This window comes from Pelodiscus sinensis, chromosome 16 (genome assembly GCF_052426305.1).
Source record: "Pelodiscus sinensis isolate ZL-2025 chromosome 16, ASM5242630v1, whole genome shotgun sequence".
Taxonomy (NCBI): domain Eukaryota; kingdom Metazoa; phylum Chordata; order Testudines; family Trionychidae; genus Pelodiscus; species Pelodiscus sinensis.
Window position 1 is genome coordinate 29,702,062 of NC_143067.1, and position 23,945 is coordinate 29,726,006.

Genomic DNA, 23,945 nt, shown 5'->3' on the forward strand with positions numbered 1-23,945 from the left:
CGAATTAGCTTAGTTCGAATTAACTAATTCAAACTAAGTTAGTTCGAATTAACGTTGTAGTGTAGACGTACCCAAGTTGATTAAAATTAGAAAACAAATTTTCAAACACTACAAACTGCTCATTAGGATACATTTCACCTAGGGATGGTATCCCAGGATACTCCCTATAGCCTACACCTTTTTGTCTCATATATTCACCATGAGTAGTGTATTAGGAATAAGAATGTTCCACAGTCATCAGATGTTGTGAAGACCAGGACTTCAACAGGGTTCAAAAAATAACTAGATAAATTCATGGAGGATACTTACATCAATGGCTATTAGCCAGGCTGGGTAGGTATGGGTCTAACCTCGATTTGTCAGAAGCTGGGAATGGGCAGCAGGGGCGGGAACAAATGATGATTTCCTGTTCTGTTCATTCCCTCTGAGACATCTAGCATTGGCCACTGTAGGAAGGCAGGATACTGGTCTAGATGGACCTTTGGTCTAACCCAGTATGTTCTTATGTTTTTTGAATACATCTGCACATTAAGATCAGTGACCTAATAGCATAACAAATCCATTATAGGGATATTTTATTAATAAGTTTTAGAAATTTAAGTTTCTTAGCTGGATATTAACTTACTGATAAAGAAAAGAAAAGAATACCAGGCTACTTATAAATTATGCTGATTCATCCATCCTTACAATAAAGGGAGACAGGGAATGCAGGAAACTGAAATTGCCACTACTGACTATCTTAAAGTTAAAATAGCCTCAAAGGAAAGCACTGTTTATCATCAAAGACAGCTTTGCATACAAGCACTTTGAAACAATGACCTCAAAGGACATGTGCTTCTTAGCATGCCAATTGCTTCAGACTCTGGGTAGTCATGAAGTTCCATTTAACTGTTTTGCTTGCACGGTGCATAATCTGCATATTCAACACCTAAAATGCACATAGAAACAGAATTCTAATTATATGTTTCATTAACTTGCAGAAAAATAATATGCACTGGTGGCTTACAGGTGCCATAATATATACTATTGGTTATGTTATTTCCCATCTTCTTCCACAGCTAATTTATTCTGTTTTAAACAAAAATGTTGTGGAAATAGTGGAAGAATCTGCAGGAGAAATATTTTCTTTTAACTTCTGACTATTATTGGAAAAGGGAAATTGTTATAGTGTCATGTCACAACATCTGTAAAAAGAGAATTAGAAGGAACAATGTTTGAAATCAACAGAAAAAGTACATATATTGTCTATTTTGATTGGCTCATATAGTTTCACTTTCTGTGAGTGTTATGTACCATATCAAGGTGTGACGGAGCGGGCCGCCTCCACCCTGTGGACGCAGACCCCCCCCCCCCGCACTGAACCCGCGGTCGCCCTGACGCTCCTGGGGACAACCCAAGGAGTGGGGGTGAATTGCTGCGCTTGTTCTGCCGACGCCGCCCAGCTGACGAGCAGCACGCAAGGAACATGGCCGGCAGAGGGGCGGAGACTGGGGGAAGGGGCGGAGCTAACCTGTGCGGCGACCGACGTCATCGCGTCGGGAAGCTGACGCAGGTTCTTTAAAACCCCCCTTGGGCTGGAGACAGAGGGAAGGAGGGAGGAGCGGAGAGGGGGGAGAACACAGGAGCGAAACAAGAGGAGGACGGAGGAATGGAACGGGAGGAGGGCGCAGGAGTGGAGTAGAAAGAAGCAAGGGACGCACGGGGGTGAGGCCAATACGGAGAAGGTGTGAATCACGGGGGAGCTAGGGTTGGGGGATAGGAAGTATCCCAGGGCTGGGTAAGCCCGGCGTGCTGGTGAGTTTCGGGCAGGCACAGGGCAGGTCTCTGTGTACCTGTCCTTAGGGCCCTGGGCTGGGATCTGGGAGAGAGGGTGGGCCCGGATCCCCCTATCTCCTTTCTCCCCCCCCCCCCCCCCCATTGGTGGCAATAATCAAGGGGCCACAACTAGAAACTGGAGAGAACAGGAGGAGGGACTAGACTCTCCTGTTACACAAGGGTTAACAAAATATCCCCTAATTTTCCGATTTTTATAACATGTCTTAAAACTCAGAAGCCCTTACCTGTGAACAGAAGAAAACAAGTTTATATAAACACAAGAAGATCCTTAACACAATTATTTTTAGTTTTTTGGGAAAAAAATGACAATGTACATCATTTGTATCATTGTTCTGAAGTGGGTCTGGGGAACTGCCCCAGGAAGACAGGATGATCCCAGCCCTCTTCACTGCAGCAACTTGGGGCCAGGTGATAAGTGTCTCTTCATGGTTGCTGCGGATCCAGTGGGCAAAACTGGGGGAGGGATTCATGTTCCCAGCTAGGGAAAGTTCAGGTTCATCTGCCCCGTGTGCCTCCCACTCCCAGCCAGTGTGAAGAATTCAGAAAACTGTGCACTTTCCCCTTGCTCCCTGATGAAGGAGAACAGCCAGCACTGTTCCTGTACAAATCAGGGAGGGAGCTTCTAACCCCCCTGCTAAAGGGCACCTGGGGGTGGGATGCTCAGGTCGAGTGCAGTTCCAGAGGGAGAGGGCACCTCCAGCCAGCCCCTGTCAGCTGGCTGGTGATTCCGTCTCTTTTCTGTGTGGTTTTATGAGACACAAACTCATTGCAGGCATATCTCATTTTCCTGGCACAACCAAACCCTGACCTTGTTTTAAGTTATGATAAGAGGAAGCAGTATACTGAATTTGGTGGTCCTAGCTCTTACCATTTAGGAGGAGTTCTTGAACAAACAGAAAGATGGACACAGACAAACACACAAACTTTCTCAAATATATTGTAGATAGACATAGATGTTTCATGCCAAAACATCTTGTTTTCTTTGAGGCTGTGTCTACATTGGCATCCCTTTCCGGAAAAGGGATGCTAATGAGACACTTCGGAATTGCAAATCCACGGGGGATTTAAATATCCCCCGCGGCATTTGCATTTACATGGCTACCGCTTTTTTCCGGCTCAGGGTTTTTGCCGGAGAAAAGCGCCAGTATAGACGCGATTCTCCGGAAAATAAGCCCTTTTCTGGAAGATCCCTTATTCCTACTTGAAATATTCCGAAGTGTCTCATTAGCATCCCTTTTCTGGAAAGGGATGCCAATGTAGACACAGCCTGACAGTGTAACAAGCATGGTACGGTGTGTCTAGACTATAGGGTTTTTTCAAAAATCTGTACCTGTGTCTAGACTGCCACCGCATTCTATCGCCAATAAATCAAAAGAACGCGGTGGTTTTGTCGATGGCAATAAACCTTGTTTTACGAGGAATAATGCCTTTTTCGACAGACATCTGTCAAAAAAAGATGAGTGTGGATGCAGGGAACCTGTTCTTTCAGAAAAAAAGGCCTCCAGGAAGAAGCCCTGGTGGACAGTCCATCCTTTACATGCTGAGCACCTCTATGGTTCCTGTCTGCAGCCTCTTAAAAGAACAGGCACCCAGACAGGCATTGCTTTCAGGAAGCCAGCCAGAGCACCTGTGTAGCCATATCCCAGCCTCAAGGCCCTCCTGGCCCTTCTCGGGACAGTGAGGAGAACATACCCAGGGGCACCAAAAGGCGGGCATCAGCCTGGTCAGGGCCAGAAATTAAAAACCTCCCGGAGTTCTGGTCCCAGGAAGAATCCCTTCAGGCCCTCAGTCGCGCCACAGGAATGTGGACATATATGAATGCATCACCCAGGGTCTGGCCAAGAAAGGGCATCACCCCCGCACCATGGATCAAGTGAAGGCCAAGGTGAAAGAACTGCATCAGGGGTATGCCAAGGCCCAAGCCCAGTGCTTCCATGCTGGGGCAGCCCCACAAAGCTGCCCATACTATACAGGGTTGGAGCAGATGCTGGGAGGTGAGGTAGCCCAGACTCCACTGCGTGTGGTGAAGTCCGGTTTACCCCACCATATTATGGACCAACTCCTGAGGGACGACAACCAGGAAGGAGGGATTGGAGATCTGCACCTGGAGGAGAAGGAGGAGGAAGAAACAGCAGGGACCCTCTCCCAGGAGCCAGTCATCCAGACCCTAGAGGCCTCCCAGGCATCTGTGGACATCGGGGAGGGAACATCAGGTGAGTGCTTTCAGGGGTCACCACACATGGGTGGGTTGGCAGTGTGGGGGAGAGGGGAAGGGGAAGCCACCAAGAGACAAATGGCAGGGGGCCAAGTGCAGACAATGAGGGAAAGGGAAGGAGGGGAGGTATCAGTGGGAGGGGGGACAGGGTGATGCTGGGAGAGGAGAGGAGAGGGGAAGGGCATTGGGGGCTATAGGGGGAGGGGAGGTGCTGGGAGAAGGCTTGAAAGAAGGGGTGGGCATGAGAAAGGTGGGGATGGAGCAAGTCACGTGTGAGGGCACAGAGGTGCAGGAGGGGAACAGGGCAGAGACTGGTGAGGGGGTAGGCATAAGGGAAAAAGAGGGCAAAGGGGACAGGGGCAGTAAGGGAAGGGGGAGGCACCAGGAGGGTGCAGGGCTAAGGGAAGGTGCAGGTGCCAGGGGATTCTGGGGTGAAGCAGAAGGGCAGACACCTGGGCCGTGTCCAGACTCAGGGTTTTTTTCGGGAAAAGTAGCCTTTTCCCGAAAAAACTTCCCCTGCGTCCAGATTCAAGCCGCGTTCTTTCGAAATTATTTCGAAAGAACGCGGCTTTTCTTTCGATGGCGGTAAACCTCATTTCACGAGGAAGAACGCCTTCTTTCGAAAGTTCCTCTTTCGAAAGAAGGCGTTCTTCAATGTAAAGAGGCCGTCTTCGAAAGAGAGCATCCAGACTTGCTGGGTGCTCTCTTTCGAAAAAGCGGATTTCTCTTTCGAAAGATCCGCCTGCAGTCTAGACGCGATCTTTCGAAAGAGGCTCTTTCGAAAGAAGCCTGCAGTCTAGACATAGCCCTGCAGGGGAGGGACCAGCACCAGAGGAGAGATGCAGGGCAGGTGTGTAGAGGGAGGTGTTAGAAGAGGGGATGAGGAGGGGTAGCTCACATGATCATAGTGGGGCTACTGGAGAAGTGGGCACAGGGAGGAGAGAAGGGCTGGTGGAGGAGGGCAGGTTGCAGGAGGGCTGAGGGCAGTGAGAGGGGCAGGAGTCAGGACTGCAGATGAGGGTGAGGAGTTGGGGGGCAGCAAGCACCAGGGTAGATGATGGAGCAAGGAGAGGAGACATAGCAGCAGAGAGAAAAGGTAAAGATTTAAAAATATTTATTAATAACTTGGTATGCTACCCATAGTCAGTTTGTTTGCACCCCTCGATGCACTTTGGGTATATGTGGGTATCAACACGTGGCCGGTGAGTGGGAGCCAAAACAAAAAAGTAGTCAGTGTAATGATGTTCTGTTGATATGCCTTTTAATAGTTAAATTCTTGGACTGTCGTTGCTCATGAAAAGTGCTGTCACATGGGTAGAAATCGGGTAAATATTGCATTTTATTAATATCAGCAGAACTGACTTAGATGGGGCCTGTGTGTTGTGTAGTCTTGCCTTAATCTTTGTATTCATGCCTGTCAGTATGAGGGAAGCTATTTGTATATACTTGCTTGCATAAGCAACCACACTTAAGTTGAGGCCCTCAGCATGTTCTGTAAGTATCTGTGTGGCCCCTGGGGATTCCAAAGTTGAGTTGCCCTAGCTCATCCCTGGTCTTAAATATCTCCAGTGATGGAGATTCTGCAATCTCCCTAGGCAATTTATTCCAGGGTTTAACCACCCTGACAGACAGAAAGTTTTTCCTAATGTCCAACCTAAACCTCCCTTGCTGCAATTTAAGCCCATTGCTTCTCATCCTAACCTCAGAGGCCAAGGAGAACAATTTTTCTTCCTCCTCCTTAGGATACTCTTTTAGGGTATGTCTACACTACAAAGTTAATTCGAACTAACAGCGGTTAGTTCGAATTAACTTTGATAGGCGCTACACTAGTGAACCGCTAGTTCGAACTTTATTCAAACTAGCGGAGCTCTTCATTCAAACTAGATAAACCTCACTCCATGAGGACTAACGCCTAGTTCGAATTAATTAGTTTGAATTAAGGGCTGTGTAGCCACTTAATTCGAACTAGTGGGAGGCTAGCCCTTCCCAGGTTCCCCAGGTGGCCACACTGGCCAACACCAGAGAAACTCTTCTGCCCCCCTCCCGGCCCCGGAGCCCTTAAAGGGGCACGGGCTGGCTACAGTGTTTGTGCCAGTTGCAAGTCTGCCAGCACCCAGCCAGCAGACCCTGCACCTGGCACAAGATGAGCCAGCCACCCGCTGCCACCCAGCCCTCCCCCTCTTCCCAGGACCAGGCTGACAACTCCCAGGAGCCTGCCCGGGGCCGCAAGAGGCGGGCGCCTGCTTGGTCAAGTGCGGAGATCGTGAACCTCATCGAGGTTTGGGAGGAAGCCTCCAATGTCCACGATCTCCGCACTAGCCACAGGAACGTGGCTTTTTACGGCCGCATGGCTGCCAGCCTGGCCACCAGAGGCCACCAGTGGACCCGGGAGCAGGTCTGCTACAAAATTAAGGACCTGCGGCAGGCCTACTCCCGGGCCTGCCAGCCAGAGGCCAACCCGGAGGCATGCCCCCACTTTCAGGCCCTGGACTACATCCTGGGGGCTCACGCCGTCCCTGCCCCAAGGGTGGTGATTGACCCCGGGGCAGAGGGCCCCGTCCCGGACATGGAGGAGGAGGAGGAGGAGGACGCCAAGAGTCAGGATCCTGCCCGGAGCCTGCCCAGGACTCAGGACCCCCGAGGCACCCCACCGAGCACAACGCCTGTGTCGTCTGAGGCCGGGGAGGCCTCCACATGTGAGTACCATCATGCTCCCCTTATGTGTCTTGCAGAGAGGGGCTGGGTTTCACCCACCTTGTCCACAGGGAGAATTGACCACTGCTCTTGTTTCACCACAGCCGCAGCACCTACGACTGCAGGGCGCACCACCCCGCCTGCAACAGCCACCCGCACCCGGGCCATCAGGCATGCCAGGAACGAGGAGGAGTACCAGCAACGGCACCTGCAGTTCCTGGATCACCAGCTCCGCACCCAGGACCACTGGGTCCAGGAGGACCTTCGGCTGTGCCAGTGGAGCTTGGAGGCACTGGAGGAGCAGGGCCGTGCCCTCAGAGGCCACCTCCAGACCCTGGTGGACAGGTTTCTGCCTCCTCCTGCTCCGGCTCCTGCGGCTGCCCCAGCTCTCGCTTCTCCTCCCACCCCTGCTCCCCTTGCTCCTGCTGCCCCTGCTCCTCCTGCCCCTGCTTCCCCTGCTCCCCCTCCCACTTCCTCCGCACCCCCGTCTTTCCTGCCCCACCCTCCACACCCATTCCCCCCCACACCTCCACACCCACAGTGCTGTGAGATGGGAGAGCCAGCCGGACCCCCAACCCTGAGCTTTCCCTTCCCTTCCTCCCTTTCCTCCCCTTCCAGCTTCCTCCTCCCAGGTTTCCCCCTCCCCTCTCCCACCCCCATTCTTCCCCCACCCCAGCCAATTATGTAAAATAAAAAGAATTTTGTTGGCAAAAAAGGTGACTTTATTTGACATTAGGAAGCGGGGGCTAGAGAGGGGAAGAGGGGGAGGGTGGAAGAAGGCCCCAGTGGGGCATGCAGGGAGAGTTCAGTCTTCCTCCTCCACATGGAAGCTCTCCCGCAGGGCTTCCCGAATCCGGACGGTGCCCCGCTGGGCTTCCCGGACGGCGGCGGTGCGGAGCTGAGTGTAGTGTCCAGCCCTGCGCTCAGCCTCAGCCATCCAGGCTGGCAGGAAAGCCTCCCCCCTCCTCTCGCACAAATTGTGCAGCACACAACAAGCTGCTACCACGGGAGGGATATTGTGCTCTGCGAGGTCGAGACTGGTGAGGAGGCATCTAAATCGGGCTTTCAGTCACCCAAAGGCCCCCTCAATGATGATGCGGGCCCTGGTCAGCCTGGCATTAAAGGCCTGGCGGGATGGGTTAAGGTGCCCCGTGTAGGGCTTCATGAACCAGGGCTGTAGAGGGTAGGCTGCACCCCCCACCAGGCACACGGGCATGTCCATGTCCCCGACCCTGATTTGGCGGTCAGGAAGAAGGTCCCAGCCTGCAGCCTCTGGCACATGGAGGAGTTCCGGTACACCTGTGTGTCGTGTGCCTTGCTGGACCAGCCCACATTAATGTCCATGAACTGGCCCCAGTGGTCACACACGGCCTGCAGGAGCACGGAGAAGTACCCCTTGCGGTTCATGTACTGGGAGGCCTGGTGTTCCGGGGCATGGATGGGGATGTGTGTCCCGTCAATGGCCCCCCCGCAGTTGGGGAAGCCGAGGGTGGTGAACCCCCAGATGACGGCATCCGGGTTGGCGAGGCAGACTACCTTGCGGAGCAGCACCCAGTTGATGGCCTTGACCACCTGCAAAGAGATACAGCAAAGCATGAATCACTGGGGCGCCCGGGTGGCTGGGAGTGTTCATGCCCTGGCAGTGTCCCGCGCCCCACTCGTGGAAGCAACCCACCCGGGGCGGCGTGTAGTACGGCCGGGACAGACCGACCCCTCCGGTGTGGGGCACTTTTGCCTCCTCCCCCCCATTTTCCCTGGGGCGGCCCATCCCCTCCTTGTAGCCCCCTTCCCCTCCGGCCCAGTGGCCGGCGAGTGCCGTACCTGCATGAGCACCACTCCGACGGTGGATCTCCCCACGCCGAATTGGTTCCCGACGGATCGGTAGCTGTCTGGCATGGAGAGCTTCCAGAGGGCGATGGCCATACGCTTCTGAAGGGGGATGGCGGGCCTCATGCGAGTGTCCCTTCTGCGCAGAGCAGGGGCGAGCCACTCGCAGAGCTCCAGGAATGTGTCCCTCTTCATCCTGAAGTTCTGGGTCCACTGCCTGTCTCCCCAGTGCTCCAGGATGATGCGGTCCCACCAGTTGGTGCTGGTGTCCAGACGCCAAATGTGGCGGGGCACGCCGGCATCCGGGCACCGCAGCGGCTCCTCCACGGCCCCCAGGAAGGCCAGGCAGAGAGGCAGGGGGCTGACGTGCACCAGGTGGTGCCAGGCAGCCTCCAGCCATTGCTGGCAGGCTTGCAGCAGCAAGTCCACAAACTGCACCAGAAACTGCAGGGCGAGCTCTGGCTCCATGTTGCCACCTGCGGCGGCATCCCCGAAGGGAAGCACCGACACTGACGGGCCCTTAAAGGGGTCCCTTTAAGCACGAGCCTCAGATAGCCTCAGATAGCAGCCACACAAAGCAACTACTGACCTGATGCCCTGACAGAACCGGTTACAGCCGCCTTTAAGTGCGCCCCAGTGTCCAATCAGTGTGGACGCGCTAGTTCGAATTAGCAAAACGCTAATTCGAACTAGTTTTTAAGATGCGCTAGATGCGCTAATTCGAATTAGCTTAGTTTGAATTAACTAATTCGAACTAAGTTAGTTCGAATTAGCACTGTAGTGTAGACATACCCTTAGATACTTGAAAGCTGCTCTCATGTCCCTTTTCGGTCTTCTCTTTTCCAAGGCAAACAAGCCCAATTCCTTCAGCCTTGCCTCATACCTCATGTTCTGTAGACCTTTCATCATTTGTGTTGATCTTCTTTGGACTTTCTCCAGTTTCTCCACGTTTCCTGAAATATGGCGCCCAGAACTGGACATGATACTTCATCTGGGGCCTAATGTAGATGGCTCATTCCCTGCCTAGGGGACATGAGACTGGGTGGGTTAATTTCCAATCCTCCTGTTTATTCTTTTCCTAAGCCAGGAGGACACGGTAGTTCTGATGGGGGCTCTGCAGGAAGGCAGCCTGCACTGCCCCTGCCTGAAACCTTGTGCAAGTGTTAAACAGCTGTCCAGTCCACCCTAGAGGTGACTGCATTTCAGCGTTCCTGAAGCAACACTGCACCAGCAATGGACAGGAGAATGGCTCCCGGGCATGGCTTGCTCATGACTGCTTCAGTCCCACTGGATGGGCCTCAGGCTCTTTTCTTCCCCTCCCCTGCTTTGCAATGGGGCTGTAGACTCTGGGGGAGAGGGGTGGAGGCAGGCAGAGGTGTCCCCCTGCAGCAGATGTAGACATGTCTCTGTATTAATCATTCTCTCATTGAAGTTTTTAGCTTGGTAGTGAGTCCTTTTACATGGAAACTTTGTATTACGTCTTGGTAGAATAGTCCCTAGGACAAGTGAGGCAGAGACTGTCCCTGTGGGGTGAATGAGGTGGGAATGGATAAGGCAGAAGGTGAGCACCTCTGGGCAGTTGCAAAGGTTGGAGAGGGGATGGAAGCCAGATCCAAGATCAATGAGCCCTGGGAAGTGGGCCCATTGAAAGGAGACTGGACCTGTGGATGCCTTGGGGGTCAGCAGCAAAGGCCTGCTTTGGGAAGCCCCCTCTTTGGAGGTGAATGTGGCAGCATTGAGACACCACCCAGAAGCAGGCGCCACAGACACTAACTGCAGATTCATGGGACGGCTCTCATAGATCTTGCACATGCATAAGATGATAGATCTGCAGGAGGGGGGGCAGTGGCGTAGTGAGGGGGCTGGAAGGGGTCAGTTGCCCCTGGGAGAAAAATAATATAAAATTTAGTTTAAAATAGATGTCACACGTTTTTAAAAGGAATACCGTATCTCCTGCCTTTTGTCTCTTTAGGCCCCCAGGTAAAATTTTCAAAAGCACTTGAGTGACTAAAGTCACTTTTGAAATTTGGATTTGGAAATCTAAGCTCAGATTTTCAAAGGTAATTAAGCTCCTAAACAGACAGCTGACAACTCGGATCTTCAAAGATAACTATCTGATCTTTACACACCTTTGAAAATCTGGTCATAAGTGTCCTAATCAGTTCTGAACGTGAGATGTAGGATCCCAGTCCTAATTCCTTCAGGCTTTTTTTTTTTTAAAAAAATTTGAACATTTATGTACACTAATTTCCCTCCTTTCTCTTTCACTATCCAATAAATGCATGGATCAAAATTATAGGTGCTTTGTGAATATGCTGACTTGAGAGTGGAAAGATTTCCTATTGTCATGTATGATTCCTGGTAACCCATCTCAAATATGAAAAACTAGGTTGATGCCTGTTCATATCAGAAGCTGTTGAATTCAGTTCACCATTTGCAGTATCTCATTAGGATGTTTAGTGGAGAAGATATTGTTTTTTTTTTTATTTATACTGTGGGCATAGCATGGGCTCACAAGAATTCCTCCATTGTTTTACCATGAGTTTCAAAACATTTGGTGTTTTTCTAAAGGCCTGGAGTCATAGATTATGTAGGAATCTCAGCTTTCATTTAAAAAAGTTCTCTATACTTCTGGGCCTTACAGCTAAGGAGGAAAGCTTTAAAACATGAACCCTAAATACTCAAGAAACAAAAGGCCAATAAAAATCCAACATGTTTTATTTTTAAAAAATCTTATGATTTGTAGACCATTCTCATAACTTTGTGTAGGCATTCCTTGTGATTTTTGGGTTGACAATACTGATCTTTGATTGGTGAATTGAGTCACATCTAACTGAAAATCACCGAAGATGGAAACAGGTTTTATTTCTGGTGGTGTAGAGTCTATTTGGGAGTCCTCAATTATATCTGACACTTTAAAGTGTTTAAAGGCAGAGCTGACTAGAATCAATTGAGAGTCCTTGTCTTGTCTCTGTGATCACTTGAGCAAAAATCATTGATAAAATCTTGTGTAGACTGACCTTGTACTCAACCTGCAGGCAGTGTGTTGAAGGGTAGCGCAAAGGAGGCAATGATGGGGAGGTACCATATTACCTAGTGCAGTGTTTCCCAATTGGTGCTCCGCGGAACCCTAGGGTTCCGCGGAGCAAAACGAGGGGTTCCGCGAGGAGCCGGTGCTCCCCCGCCCCCTCTGAAAAAGAGAAAGAAAGAGCCGGCTAGCCAGCAGAGGCATGGGTGGTGAGTTGTGTGGGCTTGTGGTGCCCACGCTCCAGCAATATTTGGAGCTGGAGCTGGAGCTGGAGCTGGAGCTGGAGCTGGAGCTGGAGCTGGAGCAGGTCCTGACCCCCCCATCTCCCCATGCGTCCTCCCACCCTGTCCCCAGAGGGTCTTTCCCCCATCCCCATCCCCGTCCCCGGACCCGTCCCTGCTGTGCACAACCTTCCCTAAGCTTCCCCTCGCTGGCTGCTGCTGCCCTGTGCAGCACGCTCAAACCAGTGGGTGGAGAGACGCCCGGATGTGATGTAACGTCACGGCCTGGGATTTTAAACCTGCTGGGCGCTGTGATGCGCCGCATGGCTGGGTTGCGGGTTCGGAGTCCAGGGACAGAGCGCAGACTCCGGCCCCACAAAGTGGAAGGCAGAAGGTACGGGAGAGGGAGAGGGAGAGGGAGAGGGAGAGGGAGAGGGAAAGGGAAGGGGCTTGTGCAGAGAGAAAGGGGAAGTGCTGGGAAAGGAAGGTGCTTGTGCGGAGGTGGAGGGGAAGGGGAAGGCACCAAATAGACAGGGGTGGAGGAGAGACAAATGGCAGGGGGCCAAGCGCAGACAATGAGGAAAAGGGCAGGAGGGAAGAGGTGTCAGTGGGAGGGGGACAGGGTGATGCTGGGAGGGGAGAGGTTAAGGGCATTGGGGACTAGAGGGGTGAGGGGAGGTGCCGGGAGAAGGCTTGAAAGAAGGGGTGGGCATGAGGAAGGTTGGGATGGAGCAAGTCATGTGAGAGGGCACAGGGACATGAGGGGAACGGGGGCAGAGGGTGGTGAGGGGTGGGCATCAGGGAAAATGGAGCAAAGGGGGCAGGAGAAGTGAGGGAAGGGGGAGGCACCAGGAGGGTGCAGGGCTAAGGGAAGGTGCAGGTGCCAGGGGATTGTGGGGGTGAAGTAGAAGGGCAGACACCTTCAGTAGAGGGACCACCATCAGAGGAGAGAGGCAGGGCAGGTGTGTAGAGGGAGGTGTTAGAAGAGGGGATGAGGAGGGGTAGCTCACATGATCAGAGTGGGGCTACTGGAGAGGGAGGAGAGAAAGGCTGGTGGAGGGGGGCAGGTTGCAGGAGGGCTGAAGACAGTGAGAAGAGCAGGAGTCAGGACTGCAGAGGAGGGTGAGGAGTCGGGGGGCAGCAGGCACCAGGGGAGCTGACATGGCAGCAGAGGGAAAAGGTAGAGGTTTAAAAATATTTATTAATAACTTGGGTGGCACATCCAAACAATCCATGTGAACTCAATACTGGTGCACAACACAAAATTCATTTTGCTCCTGTGAGGAAACTCTTAGGCTATGTCTACACTGGTTGTTTCTTGCGCAAGAACACATCCACTCTTCCATGTGCGAGCTGTGCTTTTGCACAAGAGCATCTATGGCAGTGTGGACACTCTCTTGCCCAAGAAAGTGCCGATGGCCATTTTAGCCATAGGGCTTTCTTGCTTAAGAAATTCATGTTGCCTGTCTACACTGGCCTCTTGCGCAAGAATAGTTGCTCAAAAGGGCTTATTCCTGAGTGGGAGCATCGTAGTTCTTGCGGAAGAAGCACTGATTTCATACATGAGAATGTTAGTGTACTTGCGCAAGAACACACGGCCAGTGTAGACAGGCAGCAATTTTTTGCGCAAGAGCAGCCGCTTTGGCGCAAGATCGTGCCAGTGTAGACACAGCCAAGGGGAGGGAGGAAGGCAGGGGCAGGGAATCAGCACTGGCTCAGCATGTCTACATGGTTTGGGGGAAGGTGCAGGGAAACTGAGCTCAGCTGGGTTGCAGAGTGGGGTGGTCTGGGGAGCTGGGCTGGGCGGTGTGTGTGTGTGTGTGTGTGTGTGTGTGTGTAGAGCTCAGAGCTCAGAGCTCAGTTTGACTGCAGGAGGAGGGAGGAGCCAGGAACCGGGGCTAGACTCAAGGGAAGGGAGGGACAGGGAATTGGCTCTTGGCTCAGCAGTTTTGTGGGGCTTGGAGGAGGTGCAGGGAAACAGGGCTCAGCTGTGCTGTGGGGGAGGCATGCAGGAAACCAGTGCAGGGCTCAGCTGGGCTGAGGTGGATGGGGGAGGGCATACAGAACAGACGGGCAGCTCAGCTGGGCTGTGAGGGGCTGCAGGGAACTGGTGTTACACTCCCTTGGATTGTGAGGGATGGTTTTGAGGGAAGTGCAGGGAACCAACAGGGGTGGGCAGCTTAGTTCGGTTGCAGGGGATAGAGGTGCAAAGAAGCCTAGTGGGGAAGGGGGGAGGGAACCAGGAGCCCTGAAATGACCTTCCCTGGTCCAAAAATCCCTCATCTGGGACCAGTCAGGTCTAGAGGGTGCCAGATCAGGGAGGTCCAACGCCTACCAAAGTCCCCTCCTCGTACCCTCCCTCCTAGCCAGACACCCTACATCCAGCCTGCTTCAGCACCCTACCTACCACCCGGACCTTGTCCCCTTCCGCCCCCCAGATCCCTCCCAGATCCTGCACCCCATCCCTATCCCGCTCCCGCTCCTTTGCAGCCCTGCCATCCACCCTAGCACCGCCCTGGCCCCAGCACCTTGCCTCACACCCCAGGACTCAGCACCATCCTGGCCCTGGCCCTGGCCCTGGCCCTGGCCCTGACCCCAGCACCCTGCCATCCACGCTAGCACCTAGCAGCACCCTGTTCCTTTTCCCAGCACCCTGCCAGTCACTCTAGTGCCCAGCAGGACCATGTCCCTGACCCCAGCACCTTGCCCCAGCACCCTGGCACCTGAGCCAGCATCCTTCCATCCAGCAGCAAGCACCCTCTCCCCAGCCCCAGCACCCACTAGCACTCTGTCCCCTAGACCCACCAGCACATTTGGGACCACATTAGTGAGGCTTGGGGGTTTTTGGAGGAGCTTTTTTTTTGTTTTTTTTGCATCTCACTTGTGTGGCCCCAACTGACTTTTCTGTGGGTCAGTGACCTTTGACTCAAAACAGGTTCCTCACCCCTCTCATATATAAAGACAATGCTAAAACCTTTTGAGTTTGACATAATATTTTATTTAAAAATGAAGCCAGGCCAACAAGCCCCCAATTGGGACCAAACCCCCATTTCACTGCAGCATCATAACACTCCTGCACCACCTGACCCCAAATCTGAGCCTATCATACACTGGAACCCCCATCCTGAGCCTCTTACATCCCCAAACTCCTGCGTCCCCACATCCTCAGTCTTCTGCCACAACATTCCTGCCCCATCCACACTTCACAAATCTGTGTCCTGAGCCCATCATACTCACAATCTTCTTGCCCTGAGTCCCTCACATATCCAGACCAAACTCCTGCACCCTCACATCCACAAGCCCTGGCTTGCTCAGCACCCCAACCTTCCACCTGAGCCCAACACTCCCCAGCCTAGAGCCCCCTCCCTGAGTCAACAGCCCCTTCTTCTGCATCCAAATTCCCTCCCAGAGCTTGTACTTCTCACCCCTTCCCACACCCAAATCCCTCATTCCCACCCCACACCGCACTCTCACTAGGTTGAGACAGGGGGGTCTTGGGGAAGGAATGTGATTTTCATGAATTGGTGGCCCCCCCCCCTTTTTTTTGGCTTGACAAACCTAGGGGTTCCTTGAAATTCTGAAAAGGGTTCCTCAGCCAAATAAAATTGGGAAACACTGACCTAGTGAAATCATTGGTGCTGAAATCACTAAGGACTGGAATTTGATCACAGAACTGACACTTTCTTAACAAAGACTCAATTTTTGCTATTTAAAAAGTAAATCAATGTAACAGAAAACTGCAACGCTCTCTGGTAACTTTTTAAAAATCAAACTTTAAACTTTATTGAAAAGATTGGATAGTTTGCAATTGAAAATATGTGACCTGCACTTAATATGTGACCTGCAACTGATTTAATTTTGTGTAAAATTTTGCATAATAAAGGATGTCATTTTTTTTAAATGTTCAACTATATTGATATACATTTTGATCAGATCTACTTCTGATGTGATATTTGTGTGTGGTTGGGGGGTGTGGGTGGGGTTTTTTTGGTTTGTTTTTGCTCAACAAAAAATCCTGGGTGGTGGGGCCCCACCAAAAATGTTTGAATTTGTCCCCCCACTTCCTAAAGCCGGCCCTAGTCTCTGATACTTCTCTGGAGTTCTCCTAGTTGATCCAGGATCGCTTCTTTAACTTTAGGGTAGTGCAGTGCATCCCGTGAAGAGAGGCTCTTGTAGGCAAGCTGGGTCTGGCCTGTTAAATACAGAGCCAGCAACATGGCCCAATGTTCCTTGGGCCACCGTGCCACCGCCGCCACTCACTCAAAGGTTACAAGGAATGCTTCTGGGTCATCAGTGGCCCCCAGTTTGGTCAATGGGATCGGGAATTGCAGTGTCTCCTCTGCCTCCCCTTCATCCATGGTTGTCAGACCCACACCTCTTCGTCCTGCTCTGACCTGGTGCTGCATCCAGTGCTCCTTCCGCATCTGTTTCTGCTCTGCTAGTTCTTGTAGCAAATGCCAATGCTGTTCTTGGTATTGTGCAGACAACTGCTGGATCAGGAGGGTTTGCTGCTGCTGCTGCTGTCTCTGGTTCTCCGTGAGCCACTCCAGCACCTTCACCGTCTCCATACCTGCACCTTATAGTCTCTCCGCTAGCCTATCTCTCTCTGCAGGTATGGGGTCACGCACTCACATTCTCCACCACGTGTTACACCATAACCAGGCAGGGTATGTGTTTCACCAGGTTTAGTGCCCTTTTTCCCTTCTGATGAGCCCACTATACCCTCCACCCAAATAAGCTGATGCCTGCCCCAGTCCGAATGGGTCGCCATTAGTCCCTCTAACTTGTCCGATTTATCAAAGTACCGCCAACTGCTCTTGTCATATGGGTCATGGCTCCCGTTTATATCGGACACCAAGGGGAAGGATTAGTTGAGGGTGGCAGGGTAGGGGGACCTGGGCTCACCACCACTCCCGGGTCCCGGCCCAGGGTCCTAAGGTGGAGATCAAAGTTCCCCTACCAGGCTGATGGGGGCGTCTCCCCTAAACATGTCAGCTCATGGGTTCCACAACCCCTGCCCCGGGCCACTTCCTACTTGCCTTCTACAGTCCCCTTACCTCTGTCCCCTTTGCTTCCATACCACTCTTGCTCTGCTGCACCTCCACTCCCCTCCCACGATTATACTCCACCTTCCCCCCTTCTGCTCTGCTGCCCTCCACCTTTTAAACTCCCTGCTGTCCAGCCCATCCCAGCAGCAGGGTTCCGGCGGATCAGCGGTTCCACTGCCGCCGGGCCGGCTGGTAAAGTCATTCACCTGTGCCGGCACCAAACGTGCCGCATTGCCACTGCTTCTCCTGTGGCAGCAGCTGTCCCCCCAGTGCTGGTACTGTGCCGGTTGGAGTGCAGGGCGCAACCGCCCCATCACAGGAGGGGATGGAGTTCATTCATGCTTGCTCAGTTTCCTTCCTCAGTGTCTGCTACTCATCACTTCCTGAGACAGTGTTATTTTCTCATCCCACAGAAGCTTGCAGCCAGGAGAGGATAGGGTTCAGTCCTGTTGGGTGCAGGACGGTGGTCCATGTGGGTTCCCTCCTCTATGTCTCATTGCAGGAGGAGTAACGGTAGTTTGAATTAGGAGCTTTAATTCGTACTACCTAGCCCGTGCCGCATGTAGCCGTGGGCAGGGGGTTCGAACTCCGGGCACTTAAAAATGGCAGTGCCCGGGAACATGCAAATAAAGCCCGGGATATTTTAATCCCGGGCTCCATTTGTAAGTTCAAATGACTACATTAGCTACCCTACTTCAAACTAGGGTTGCAGTGTAGACATATCCTCGATGCTATCCTTGAGCCATTATTTGTGTGTGATTTCTTTAGCACAGAGCAATATGCAGAAAACTATCATGAAGAAAAATAGATCAGTGGACACTCATGCTCAGTAAACACAGACTGGATCGAGCTATGCATTAACTGCTTTCTGAGATGTTAGAACAATTAAATGGTAGTGATTAACTATTGGAGTAGGATATGTGGCTATAGCATTACAGTAAATTTATGTTTTCACTATGGGTATGTCTACACTACAGCGCTATTTCGAATTAACTTATTTTGAATTAGTTAATTTGAAATAAGCTAATTTGAAATAATGCATCTAGACAAAAACTAATATGAAATAGCATTTTGCTATTTCAAAATAGTGTGTACACACTGATTGGACGCAGGGGGGAATTTAAGGGCAGTTTCAGCAGGGCGTCAGGTCAGTAGTTGCTTTGTGTGGCTGCTGTCTGAGGCTATCTGAGACTCATGCTTAAAGGGACCCCCCCAGGCAGCTGGTTCTCAGCTTTCCCGGTTGCTTGCCTATCTCGCCGCGGGACAGCAAAGCGTTTTCCTCTCTGTCTGCTTTGCTCACTCTCATTTGGGACACCACTGCAGGCAGCACCATAGAGCCAGAGCCGCCCTTGGGCACTCTGGTGCTCATGCTGAACATCTTTCTGCAAGCCTGGCAGCAATTGCTGGAGGCTGCCTGGCACCTTCTGCTGCAGGCCAGCCCCCTGGCCCTCCCCCTGCATTCCCTGGTGGGACTGGTGGAACCACATCATCCTGTAGTGCTGGGGAGACCAACAGTGGACCTAGAACTTCAGGATGAAGAAGGACACCTTCCTGGAGCTCTGCAAGTGGCTTGCCTCTGCTCTGCAGCAAAGGGACACATGCATGAGGCCAGCCATTCCCCTCCACAAGTGGGTGGCCATCACCCTCTGGAAGCTCTCCACACCGGATAGCTCTCCACACCGGATACTGATTCATCGGCAACCAGTTCGGCGTGGGGAGGTCCACCATCGGAGCGGTGCTCATGCAGGTATGGCACTCACTGGCCACTGGGCCAGGACGGGGGGCTGCAAGGAGGACATGGGCTGCCCCAGGAAAAAAGGGGGGGAAGTGGTGTAAATACCCTCCCCGGGAGGGGTTGGTCCATTTCGGCCATGCTATAGACCACCTGCTGTGGCCAGGATTGCAGCGGGGGTTGCTCCTGGGAGTGGGGCGAGGGAAGTGGCAAGGAAAGAACACTCTTGGTTTTGTTTGTCTCTCTGCAGGTGGACAAGGCCATCAACAGGGTGCTGCTCCACAGAGTCGTCTGCCTCACCGAGCTGGACGCAGTCATCCAGGGGTTCGGTGCCCTGGGTGTCCCCAACTGCAGGGGGGCAATTGACGGGACGCACATTCCCATCCGTGCCCCGGACCACCAGGCCTCCCTCTTCATCAACAGGAAGGGGTACTTCTCCGTGATCCTGCAGGCCGTGTCCGACCATTGGGACCAGTTCACAGACATCAATGTGGGCCGGGCCGGCAAGGCACACGATGCGCGGGTGTACCGCAACTCCTCCGTGTGCCAGAGGCTGCATGCCGGGACTTTCTTCCTCGACCGCCACATCAGGGTCGGGGATATGTACATGCCAGTGTGCCTGCTGGGAGATGCACTCTACCCCCTACAGCCCTGGCTCATGAAGCCCTACACGGGACAACTCAGCCCCTCCCAGCAGGTCTTCAATGCCAGGCTCAGCAGGGCCCGTATCATGGTCAAGGGGGCCTTTGGCTGACTGAAAGCATGGTTAAAGTGACTCCTCACCCACCTTGACCTCTCCCAGCACAATACTCCGCATGTGGTGGCAATGTGCTGTGTGCTCCACAATTTGTGTGAGAGGAAGGAGGAGACTTTCCTGGATGGCAGAGGCTAACCGCCTGAATGGCCAATACATACAGCCCTGCATGGCTGCCAGCTGGGAGGCTCTTCGGGGGGCTGTCCCCATCTGGGAAACCCTGCTGGAGAGCTTCCAGGTGGACGAGGACTGAAGTCCCCCGGGGTGCCCCACTGGGGTCTGGGGCCTTACATTCCTCCCTCACCTCCTTCCCCTTTCCCCTCCCTAACCCCCTTTCCTGATCTACAATAAAAACACCTGTGTTGCACAAAAAAGATCTTTTTTCACATAACTGCGGTGGGGGGAGGTTAGGAATGAGGGTGGGAGAGGGGAGGGAGGAAACCTGGGAGGAGGGAGCTGGAAGCGGGAGGTAAGGGGAGGAAGGAGAAGGGGAAGCTCAGGGTTGGGGGGTCTTGCTGGTTCTCCCATCTTGCAGCACTGCAGGTGCAGGGGCATCGGAGGGGAGTGGGTGTGGAGGGTGGGGAAGGAGGGACAGGGGGGGTGGAAGAAGTGGGAGGGGGAGGAGGGTGGGAGGAGAAGAGATAGCTGGGGTGGCCGCAGGTGCTGGAGCAGCAGGAGGCAGCAATCGGTCCGCCAGGGCCTGCAGGTGCTCGTGGAGGGCATGGCCCTGCTCCCGCAGCTCCTGCAAGTTCTCCCACTGCAGCTGCAAGTCCTCTTGCACCCACTGCTCCTGGCTGTGGACCTGCCACCCCTGCAACCTCAGCTACTGCCTCTGGAACTCCTCCAGGCTGCGGGTGTGCCTGCTGGCCCGGGTTCGGGTGGATGGTCCAGGCAGGTTGGTGTGTCCTGCACTCGCAGGTGATACGGATGTGGTGAAACAGGAGAAGTAGTCAGTTCTCCTTGGGGACACAGTGGGTGAAACCCAGCCCCCCTCTGCAAGGTGAGGATGGCAGGTATCCGCACCATCATGTCCTGCTATCCCCGGGAGTGTGAGCTGGCCCAGGACTGCACTCCAGCCTCTTTGATGCCTCTAGAGTGGTGTGTGGGGGGGGAGGGGAGATGTGCCCTGCCTCCGTGTAGAGGGGGCATCTGGAGGGAGGGCAGTGTGCAGTGTCTCTCCCCGGGGTAAGGTCCCTGGTCTCTCCCTCCCTGCCCACCTCACATAAGGGGACCGTGGTGTCACTCACATGTGGAGGCCTCCCTGGCCTCAGATGAGGCTGCTGACGGGCTCTCTGGGATGGCTCGGGGTTCCTAGGTGCACGGCAGGCTCCCTGCAGGCTCTTGGATGCCGTTATCCTCTTCCTCCTCTTCCCTTGTGTCAGGGGCAGGGCCCTCTGCCCCAGGGTCAATGATGTCCAGGGGGACATGGACTGTCTGACCCCCCGGAATGCGGTCCAGGGCCTCCCAACCAGGGGCTGACTCGGAGGCCTGCCCCTACTATGAGGCCCTGGACCGCATCCTGGGGGGGTCAGACGGTCCATGCCCCCTGGACATCATCGACCCTGGGGCAGAGGGCCCTGCCCCTGACACAAGGGAAGAGGAGGAGGAGGCTAACGGCATCCAAGAGCCTGCAGGGAGCCTGCTGTGCACCTAGGAACCCCGAGCCATCCCAGGGCCTCATAGTAGGGGCAGGCCTCCGAGTCAGCCCCTGGTTGGGAGGCCCTGGTATAGGCCTGCCACAGTTCTTTAATTTTGCTGTGCACCTGCTCTTGGCTATGCATGTGGCCTCTGGTGGCCAGGCTCGCAGCCATGCGGCTGTAGACGGCTGCATTCCTGTGCCTAGTGCAGAGGTTGTGGGCATTGGAGGCCTCCCCCCAAATCTCAATGAGGCCCACGATCTCTGCACTTGACCAGGAAGGCACCTGCCTTTTATGGCCCCTGGCAGGCTCCTGGGAAACACCAGCCTGGTCCTGGGGAGCGGTGGAGGGCTGGGTGGCAGCAGGTGGCTGGCTCATGCTGTGCCAGGTGCATGGTCTGCTGGCTGCGTGCCGGCAGGCTGGCAACTGGCACAGGCACTGTGGCCAGAGTCTTTTCCAAAAGATCCCTTATCCCTCATTTTAAGAGGAATAAGGGATCTTTCAGAAAAGGCTTTATTTTCCGAACGATCCTCATCTAGACTGGTGCTTTTTTCCGGCAAAGCTCCGAGCCGGAAAAAAGCGGCAGCCATTTTTATGCTAATGAAGCGGGGGGGATTTAAATCCCCACTTCATTTGTAATTGCGATATGTCTAATTTGCATCCCTTTTATGGAAAAGGGATGCAGTCTAGAAACAGCCTATATGATTATTGACAGAGGTATAAGCATGTCATATGACTTGTTAAAGGGCAGGGAGTAATCCAGGTCCCCTAGGGTATGTCTACACTACAAAGTTAGTTCAAACTAACGGACTTTAGTTCGAACTAACTTTCATAGGCGCTACACTAGTGCTCCGTTAGTTCGAAATAATTTGAACTAACGGAGAGCTTAGTTCGAAATAGGTAAACCTCATTTTACGAGGATTAAGCCTAGTTCGAACTAGCTAGTTCGAATTAAGGGCTGTGTAGACCCTTAATTCGAACTAGTGGGAGGCTAGCCCTTCCCAGCTTGCCCTGGTGGCCACTCTGGCCAACACCAGGGAAACTCTATTGCCCCTCTCCCGGCCCCAGAGCCCTTAAAGGGCCACGGGCTGGCTACACAGTTTGTGCCAATTGCAAGGCTGCCAGCACCCGTGCCAGCAGACCCTGCACCTGCCACACCATGAGCCAGCCACCCGAGGACACCCAGCCCTCCACTGCTCCCCAGGACCAGCCTCGTGGCTCCCAGGAGCCTGCCCGGGGACGCAAGAGGCGGGCACCCGCTTGGTCAAGTGCGGAGATCGTGGACCTCATCGAGGTTTGGGGGGAAGCCTCCAATGTCCACGATCTCCGCACTAGCCACAGGAACACGGCCGTCTACAGCCGCATGGCTGACAGCCTGGCCGCCAAGGGCCACCAGCGCAGCCGGGAGCAGGTGCGCTGCAAGATTAAAGACCTGTGGCAGTCCTACTCCCGGGACTGCCTGCCAGGGGCCGACCCAGAGGCCTGCCCCCACTTCCATGCCCTGGACTGCCTCCTGGGGGCTCATGCCGTCCCTGCCCCCCGGGGCATGATATACCCCGGAGCATAGGGACTGCTCCAGGAGACGGAGGAGGAGGAGGAGGGCTCTGAGAGCCAGGAGCCTGCCGGCAGCCTGCCCAGGACCCGGGACCTCCGAAGCACCCCACAGAGCCGCTCGCCTGTGTCGTCCGAGGCCGGGGAGGCGTCCACCTGTGAGTACCATCGTGCTCCCCTTATGTGTACGGGAGGCTGGGGCGAGAGGGAGCCCTGGGACCGTACACCTGGGCCTTGCCCACCACGGAGCAGCAGCTGGGGATCCTGCAGGGGCCCTGGCCTTGCACAGGGGAGCTGGGTTTCACACACCTGGGCCCCTGGGGTAATTGACCGCTGGTCTTGTTGCACCACAGCTGCAGCACCTGGGCCTGCAGGACACAGCACACCGCCTGCAGCAGCTGCCCGTGCCCGGGCAAGCAGGAGAGCCAGGAATGAGGAGGAGTACCAGAGGCGGCACCTCCGGTTCCTGGATCACCAGCTCCGCACCCAGGACCACTGGGTCCAGGAGGACCTGAGGCTGCGCCGGAGGAGTTTGGAGGCCCTGGAGGAGTAGGGCCATGCCCTGCAAGGCCACCTCCAAAGCCTGCTCGACCGCTTCCCGTTTCCTCCTGCTCCTGCTCCCCCTGCTCCTCCTGCTACTCCCCCTGCTCCTCCTGCTCCTCCTGCTCCCCCTGCTCTCCCTGCTCCCCCTCCTGCTCCCGCTCCTGCTTCCTCCACACCCCTCATCCCTCCTGCCCCCCCCCCTCCACAACCATTCCCACCGACGCCCCCGGACCCGCAGTGTGGCGAGACGGGAGAGGCAGCCGGACTCCCACCCCTGAGCTTTCCTTTCCCTTCCTCCCTTCCCTCCCCTTACAGCTCCCTCGTCCCAGGTTTCCCCCTCCCCTCTCCCACCCTCATTCCTTCCTTCCCCCACCCCAGTTATGTGAAATAAACATACGTTTTTGTTTGAAAAACAGGTGTCTTTATTTTACAGTAGGTAGGGAGGGGAAAGAGGAAGGGGGGTAGGGTGGAAGAAGGCCCCAGTGGGGCATGCAAGGGTGAGGTCAATCCTCCTCCTCCAACTGGAAGCTTTCCCGCAGGGCTTCCCGGATGGCGTCGGTGCGGGGCTGACCGTAGTGTCCAGCCATGTGGTCAGCCTCAGCCATCCAGGCTGGCAGGAAAGCCTCCCCCTTTCGCTCACACAAATTGTGGAGCACACAACATGCTGCCACCACGGGAGGGATGTTGTGCTCGGCAAGGTCCAGACGGGTGAGGAGGCATCGAAAGCGGGCTTTCAGTCGCCCGAAGGCCCCCTCCACCACGATGCGGGCCCTGGTCAGCCTGGCATTGAAGGCCTGGTGGGAGGGATTGAGGTGCCCCGTGTAGGGCTTCATCAGCCACGGCTGCAGTGGGTAGGCGG